The 7919-nt window shown below is 40.3% G+C and overlaps 1 protein-coding gene across 1 annotated transcript in view; it reads left to right on the forward strand.

The window, feature by feature from the left end:
• Window positions 1-7919, forward strand: part of LOC107568554 (meprin A subunit beta-like) — a 19714-nt gene that overhangs the window by 9417 nt on the left and 2378 nt on the right. The window lies entirely within an intron of this gene.

Consider the following 7919-nt stretch of genomic DNA (forward strand, 5'->3'; position numbering starts at 1 on the left):
CTCAAGACCATCTTTCTCCTCGCTATTTCCTCACTGAAAAGGATCGGGGATCTTCAGGCACTCTCTGTTTCACATGGTTAGGGCATTCCTTTACCCGAGGGCCGGGTATGTCCCTAAGGTGCCCACTTCTTCACCGGGGCCCATAGTACTTCAGGCATTCTGTCCTCCATTCCAGGAAGTAGGCCAAGAAAGGCTTAATCTGCTCTGTCCAGTTCGAGCACTGGACGTTTACGCACACAGAGCTGCCCCGTGGCGTAAGACAGATCAGCTTTTTGTTTGTTTTGGTCTGCCAAATAAAGGATCTCCGGCGACCAAGCAGACTATGAGTAGGTGGGTGGTCGAGGCCATCTCACTAGCTTACGAGTCCTCTGGCCTCCCGTCGCCTATGGGGGTCAGAGCGCACTCGACCAGGAGTATGGCGGCCTCCAAGGCTTTCATTAAGGTTTTCCCACTTGTTAATCCAGCAAGAAAAGTGTTGCTTTCTAATGTGCCCCCATTTATTGGCGATGAAGCACTCAAACGCGAATTATCTCGTTATGGACAGTTGGTTTCTGCGATTAAGGAAATCCCCCTAGGCTGCATTGTTGAAGCACGTTGCGTCTTTCCGCAGACAAGTGCATATGATTTTGAGGAGTGATATTGATGAACTGAATATTACTTTTAAATTTAAAGTTGATAGTTTTGATTATCTAATCTTTGTAACAACTGAGAGCATGAAATGCTTTGGATGCCGGAAGGTGGGCCATTTGGTACGCGCTTGTCCAGAAAGAGATGCGTCAAATGTTTCAGATGTTGAAAGTGGGTCTATTGAAGGTCAGAGTGTGGAAAAAGAAAGCGAAGTTGGTGAGGTTTCGGATTTGAGTGTGGACAAAGAAGATCTAGGAAGTGGAGTAAAGAATAGTGAGAAACGAATTCAAAAAAATTATGAGACAATGGATATTGTTTTTGATGAGATGGAGGGTGAAATACTTAAAGAGGATGAAGAAGTATTTAAAGTGCCAGCAGTGAAGAGGAAGTCGAATCTTTGTGAGATGGAAAATACATCAAAGAAAAAGGCACATGATGAGATTGTTACTGAAAGTTCTGAGGAAGTTTCGAATGTAAGTGAGGTGTCTGGCTCAGAAAGTGAGCGAGATTGTTCTGAAGTGGAAGTTGAGGGAAATATGAGTAAAGATTATAGTAGTTACAGTTTGGAAAGAATGAAACAGTTTCTGCAGCGTACAAAAGGAATGAGTAATGTGGAGGTTATAGATTTTTTTTCCTGATCTTTCGTTATTCATTGACTCAGCAAAGATTCTTATGAAACAGAAAGGTGAAATATCGTATGTATCGTTTAAAAAAGATTGTGCAAAAGGTGCGTCCTCAGACAATGCATAATGATATGTCACAAGAATAATGTGGATTTGTTTTTTGTGCTTTTTTCATCCCTCATAATGAGTAATTTTAAAATATCTTCCCTGAATGTAAATGGGGCAAGGGATGTAAGCAAAAGAGCGCAAGTTTATGAGTTAATGAAACTAAAAAATATAGATGTTATGTTTTTGCAAGAGACTCACAGCACAAAGGAAAATGAAGTTGAATGGATGAAGGAGTGGGAAGGAAAGATTGTTTTGAGTCATAAGACTGCTCTTAGTGCTGGGGTGGCTGTTTTGTTCTCAAAGACCTGCCTACCAATATCTTATGATGTTATTGAAGTAATACAAGGCCGTTTAATTAAGTTAATAGCAAAGTTTGAAAATGTTACTATGGAATTAATAAATGTCTATGCTCCTGTAAAGTCAATGGAAAGAATGTTGTTTCTTGAAACTTTATGTGGTAGTCTGAAACAATGTCATATGGAAAGTTTTCTAGTACTGGGTGGGGATTTTAATTGTACAAGCAATGATTTAGATAGAAATCACATTGAACCTCATATGGCATCAAAAAACAAATGATTAAATATGATTAAAACTTTGCAACTTTGTGATGTGTGGAGGAATTTTCATTGTAATGAAAGGCAATATACATGGGCTCATGTGAAAGAAAATTGTATCTCTTTGGCAAGACTGGATCTGTTTTATTGTTTTAAATATCAGAAACAATGTTTTAAATCTTGTTATATTTAACCTGTTGGTTTCTCTGATCACTCAATGGTAGTAGCATGTGTTTTTATTAATTCTGTTAAAATTAAGAGTGCCTATTGGCATTTTAATAGTGCTTTACTTGAAGATGACCATTTTTGTAAATGTTTTTCTTTCTTTTGATTGGGGTGGAAATCTAAAAAGTCTTATTTTACATCAATACAACAGTGGTGGGATATTGGGAAGGTGCAGATACAAAAACTCTGTAATCAGTACACTTTTAATGTTACTAGAGACATGGTTCAATCCATAAGAAGTCTAGAGATGGATATAGTGGAAATTCAGACTTTAAGTGGAGCCACTGCAAATCAAAACCAATTGCGGGCTCTTAAAGGAAAAAAAGCAACATTAGCAGATCTATTAGGTACAAGGTCTCAGGGGGCACTGGTTAAATCCAGATTTCAGAGTCTTTCTGAAATGGATGCCCTGTCAAAGTTCTTTTTCAGTTTGGAAAGGAAAAATGGCCAAAGAAAAAGTATTCAGTGTTTACGGTCAGAAGATGGAAAAGTTCTTACTGAGGTTTCTGACATTCGTAAAAGGGCTGTCAGTTTTTATAAGGAGCTGTATACCCGCAGTTTTGTGGATGGCCAGTTAATGGCTGAATTTGTGGCAGATCATCTTACAAAAGTGAATGAGGATTCATATGCAAAACTGGTATGCCCCTTAACAATAGAGGAAGTTTTTAATGCTTTGCAGTGTATGAAAAATGGTAAAGCACCAGGATTAGATGGGCTGCCTGTTGAATTTTACAAGGCATATTGGCATTTGTTAGGAGAAGATCTACTTGCAGTTTTAAGTGATAGTTTGGATAAAGGACAACTACCACTAAGTTGCAGAAGAACTGTTTTAACCTTGCTCCCTAATAAAGGTGATCTCAAAGAGATAAAAAACTGGAGATCAGTTTCTTTACTTTGCACTGATTATAAGATGTTATCAAAAGCTTTGGCAAACAGACTGAAGGAGGTAATTGGACAAGTTATACATTTAGATCAATCTTATTGTGTACCTAATAGATCAATAGTGGATAATATATCCTTGATTCGGGATGTGTTGGAAGTCTCAAGACTCTTTGGAAAAAAATGTGGTCTAATTTCTTTAGATCAAGAGAAGGCGTTTGATCGGGTGGATCATCAGTTTTTATGGTATATTTTTGAAACTTTTGGTTTTCCACCTGCTTTCACTGCCTTTATTAAAGTGCTTTATGAGGATATTGAAAGTGTACTGAAAATCAATGGTGGTTTGAGTAGCCCTTATAAATACAAAAGGGGGATTAGACAAGGATGCGCCTTGTCAGGTATGCTTTACTCAATAGCAATAGAAACCATGCTAAATAAAATTAGGACTCATTTAGATGGTTTTAGATATGAGAGAACTTTTCCACCCATAAAACTATCAGCTTATGCAGATGATGTATTGGTTGTAACCAGTGGACAGGATGATATTGATAAACTGGTTGATATTTATGCAAAAATTTCATCTGCAAAAGTAAATTGGGCTAAAAGTTCAGCGTATAGGGTTGGAAAATGGAATGAAGGAGAATGGTTTTACCAGGTGAAATGGTTTGGTCACAAAGAGGTCTTAGATATCTTGGAGTTTTTTTTGGGTGATGAAATAATAATGCAAAGAAACTGGGGAAATGTTCTGGAAAATGTAGAAGGAAGATTAGGAAGGTGGAAATGGATTTTACCTAAAATGTCTTTCAGGGGGAGAGCTTTGATTATTAATAATCTAGTAGCCTCCTCATTATGCCGGTAGGGGTTCTTGGAAAAATACAGCTCAAGATGATACATTTCTTTTGGGATAGATTACATTGGTTACCACGAAATGTTCTTTATCTTCCAAAGGAAGAAGGTGGACAAGGGGTTGTTGATCTTATAAGTAGGAAAGTAGCTTTTAGGCTACAGTTTGTTCAAAAGTTTTTATATAGTCCAAATATATCATGGTTTGGACCAGCCTGTTGCCTTTTAAGTAAGGTTGGCGGGTGGGGTTTTAGAAGAAATATTTTTTGGACAGATTGTGAGATTCTTCCTTTTATGAGAGTGTAAGAAGAGCATGGTGTATGGTACAGGTTAAAAGATCAATGTCATGTAAGTCTCTGTATTGGTTTTTGGAAGAACCTTTGATTAATGGTGCTCGACTGGAGTTTTGTGGACATACAACTTTATGGTTGATGCAAACGTTAACAAAAGCCAAAGTTGTTAAAATGAAGGACTTAATAGAAGTGGCTGGTATCGCGTTGGACAATGCTAATGCACTTGCGCAGAGACTTGGAATTAAATCAACAAGGACAGTCCATCTTTTGTTAAAGAAGTGGCGAGAAAATTTGAGTGAAGAAGATTGGAACCTTGTGTCGAGTCAAGCGCTTCCTGATAAAACGGATCTTTTTCCTTGTATGGTGATCTCTAAAAGTGTAATTGAAAATGAAAATGTTTTAATGACCTCAGAGAATTTGAGAGACTTAACTTTTGATACAATGGGTGGAAAGAGTTTATATAAAGTTTGTGTGAAGGTGATAAATAAAGAGAAACTAAAACGAATGGATACACCATGGAGAGACCATTTAAGTGTTGATATTGGAGTTAAGCCTTTTTGGGGCTCTTGTTACAAACCACAATTGACTAAAAATGTGGGTGATCTTCAATGGCGAATTTGACATGGGATTGTTGCTGTAAATGCTTTTATCTCAGTGTTGAATCCAAATGTGCAAGATTGCTGTCCTTTTTGTGATCAAAGAGAAAACGTATTTCATTGTTTTATGCATTGTGAGAGATTAAGACCTGTGTTTGCTTTATTGGAGATTATATTTACTAATGTTAATGAAATGTTTACAATGATTGTGTTTATTTTTGGTTTTAAATATTGCAAAAGGAAAAAGAGGAAAGGACGGTTGCTAAATTTTATTTTGGGTCGAGCCAAAATGGCAGTTTATATTAGTAGGAAATATAAAGTTGCTCATGGCAGTAGTAAAAATGTTTAATTGTTGTTCAAGGGACTAGAATAAAACATGACTTTATTTTCTACTCTCATATGAAGAAATTGGAAAAGCTTGAAGAGGTTTGGAGTGTAGAAAATGTTTTGTGCTGGTTTGAAAATGATACATTGCAATTTGTTGAAGAATTTGAGTAACTCTTTGTGAATTTTGTAAATTATACCAGAAGTTGTGTAGTTAATAAATATGTGGTTAAAAATCTAATCTCTCTCTCTCTCTCTCAAATTCAAATGAGCTTTATTGGCATGACTTGCACAGTATTGCCAAAGCATTGTCCATTACATGGATAAGGAATAAACAATTATATAATACATAAACAAAACAACAATAGATATGTAAAATAATTAAGTAAATAAGTACATGTATACCTTCTCTTTTTTTCCACAAACAAGAAACAAGAAAAATATTAAAGACATTGTTAAAAAGAAAATAAATAATAAATAAATTGCACAACAGTACGTGTAAGAAATGCTCTTGCTTCAGTTTTGTCCACTGGCTGACAGTCTGAGTGTGTGACAGGCTGATACATATCTTGCTGCTGTGGGGATCATTTTTGGAATCTTCCCCTAAAATGTCACTTAATTTCTCTGTATTTGATAATGCCATAAAATGTGGTTTAATTACTGCAGGGCTTCAGTCTGGTGAGAGCTCGCGTCACTGCAGGGCTTCAGTCTGGTGAGAGCTCGCGTCACTGCAGGGCTTCAGTCTGGTGAGAGCTCGCGTCACTGCAGGGCTTCAGTCTGGTGAGAGCTGGCGTCACTGCAGGGCTTCAGTCTGGTGAGAGCTCGCGTCACTGCAGGGCTTCAGTCTGGTGAGAGCTCGCGTCACTGCAGGGCTTCAGTCTGGTGAGAGCTCGCGTCACTGCAGGGCTTCAGTCTGGTGAGAGCTCGCGTCACTGCAGGGCTTCAGTCTGGTGAGAGCTCGCGTCACTGCAGGGCTTCAGTCTGGTGAGAGCTCGCGTCACTGCAGGGCTTCAGTCTGGTGAGAGCTCGCGTCACTGCAGGGCTTCAGTCTGGTGAGAGCTCGCGTCACTGCAGGGCTTCAGTCTGGTGAGAGCTCGCGTCACTGCAGGGCTTCAGTCTGGTGAGAGCTCGCGTCACTGCAGGGCTTCAGTCTGGTGAGAGCTCGCGTCACTGCAGGGCTTCAGTCTGGTGAGAGCTCGCGTCACTGCAGGGCTTCAGTCTGGTGAGAGCTCGCGTCACTGCAGGGCTTCAGTCTGGTGAGAGCTCGCGTCACTGCAGGGCTTCAGTCTGGTGAGAGCTCGCGTCACTGCAGGGCTTCAGTCTGGTGAGAGCTCGCGTCACTGCAGGGCTTCAGTCTGGTGAGAGCTCGCGTCACTGCAGGGCTTCAGTCTGGTGAGAGCTCGCGTCACTGCAGGGCTTCAGTCTGGTGAGAGCTCGCGTCACTGCAGGGCTTCAGTCTGGTGAGAGCTCGCGTCACTGCAGGGCTTCAGTCTGGTGAGAGCTCGCGTCACTGCAGGGCTTCAGTCTGGTGAGAGCTCGCGTCACTGCAGGGCTTCAGTCTGGTGAGAGCTCGCGTCACTGCAGGGCTTCAGTCTGGTGAGAGCTCGCGTCACTGCAGGGCTTCAGTCTGGTGAGAGCTCGCGTCACTGCAGGGCTTCAGTCTGGTGAGAGCTCGCGTCACTGCAGGGCTTCAGTCTGGTGAGAGCTCGCGTCACTGCAGGGCTTCAGTCTGGTGAGAGCTCGCGTCACTGCAGGGCTTCAGTCTGGTGAGAGCTCGCGTCACTGCAGGGCTTCAGTCTGGTGAGAGCTCGCGTCACTGCAGGGCTTCAGTCTGGTGAGAGCTCGCGTCACTGCAGGGCTTCAGTCTGGTGAGAGCTCGCGTCACTGCATCTCAGGTGCTGCTGGAATTTCACAGCTCTCTTTTGAATACTAATTAATAATGAGTATTGTCCTAATTCAGCTCTGAGTTGTTTGAGGTTGCTCTGTTTACTTTTAAGATGCTTTTACAAATTTGGCTATGCATAATTTAAATTTCTTCTTTTTCCCATTTGGAGAAATCTTGGGTTTTTAGGGGTCCCCATATCTCACTGCCATAAAGAACGATTGGTTCGATGATTGCTTTTAGGATTTTTAGCCAGGTTTGAATTGGAATTTCAAATTGAATTGTATTTTTGATCATGTAGAAGACTCTCAGTGCCTTTGCTTTCAGTTCATTCACAGCCAGACTGAAGTTCCCTGTTGAGCTGATGTTTAGTCCCAGATAGCTGTATTCATGGGTGTGTTGGAGGACCTGGTTTCCCGCTCTAAAAGTGTGTTTATTTTCCTTACACCTGGGTCTCTTTTGAAAAATCATTATTTTAGTTTTTGCTAGGTTGATTTTAAGAGCCCATGTTTGACTGAATGTCTCTATGATGTCGAGGAGCTGTTGTAGTCCCTCTTTTGTTTTTGACAGAATGACTAAATCATCTGCATAGAGGAGACATTTGATTTCTGATTCAGTTAGGGTCGGGCCGGTGGGCAGTCGAATTGTTTAATTCTTTGGCTAATTCATTTATATAAATGTTAAACAGAGTGGGGCTCAATGGGCAACCTTGTCTAACTCCTCGTTGTTGAGAGAAAAATTCTGTCAGATTATTCCCTATTTTTACAGTACATGTATTGTTTTTATACATGGTGCTGATTAAATCAAACGTTTTCCCTCCAATCCCATTTTCCAGTAGTTTTAGAAAGAGTCCTTCATGCCAGATTGAATCAAAAGCTTTTTCAAAGTCAATAAAGCAAGCAAAGATTTTGGTTTTGTTTTGGTGTACATGTTTATCAATGATAGTGTGGAGGGTATAAATGTGG

Source organism: Sinocyclocheilus grahami, unplaced genomic scaffold, assembly GCF_001515645.1.
Source record: "Sinocyclocheilus grahami isolate Dianchi unplaced genomic scaffold, SAMN03320097.WGS_v1.1 scaffold1257.1, whole genome shotgun sequence".
NCBI lineage: Eukaryota > Metazoa > Chordata > Actinopteri > Cypriniformes > Cyprinidae > Sinocyclocheilus > Sinocyclocheilus grahami.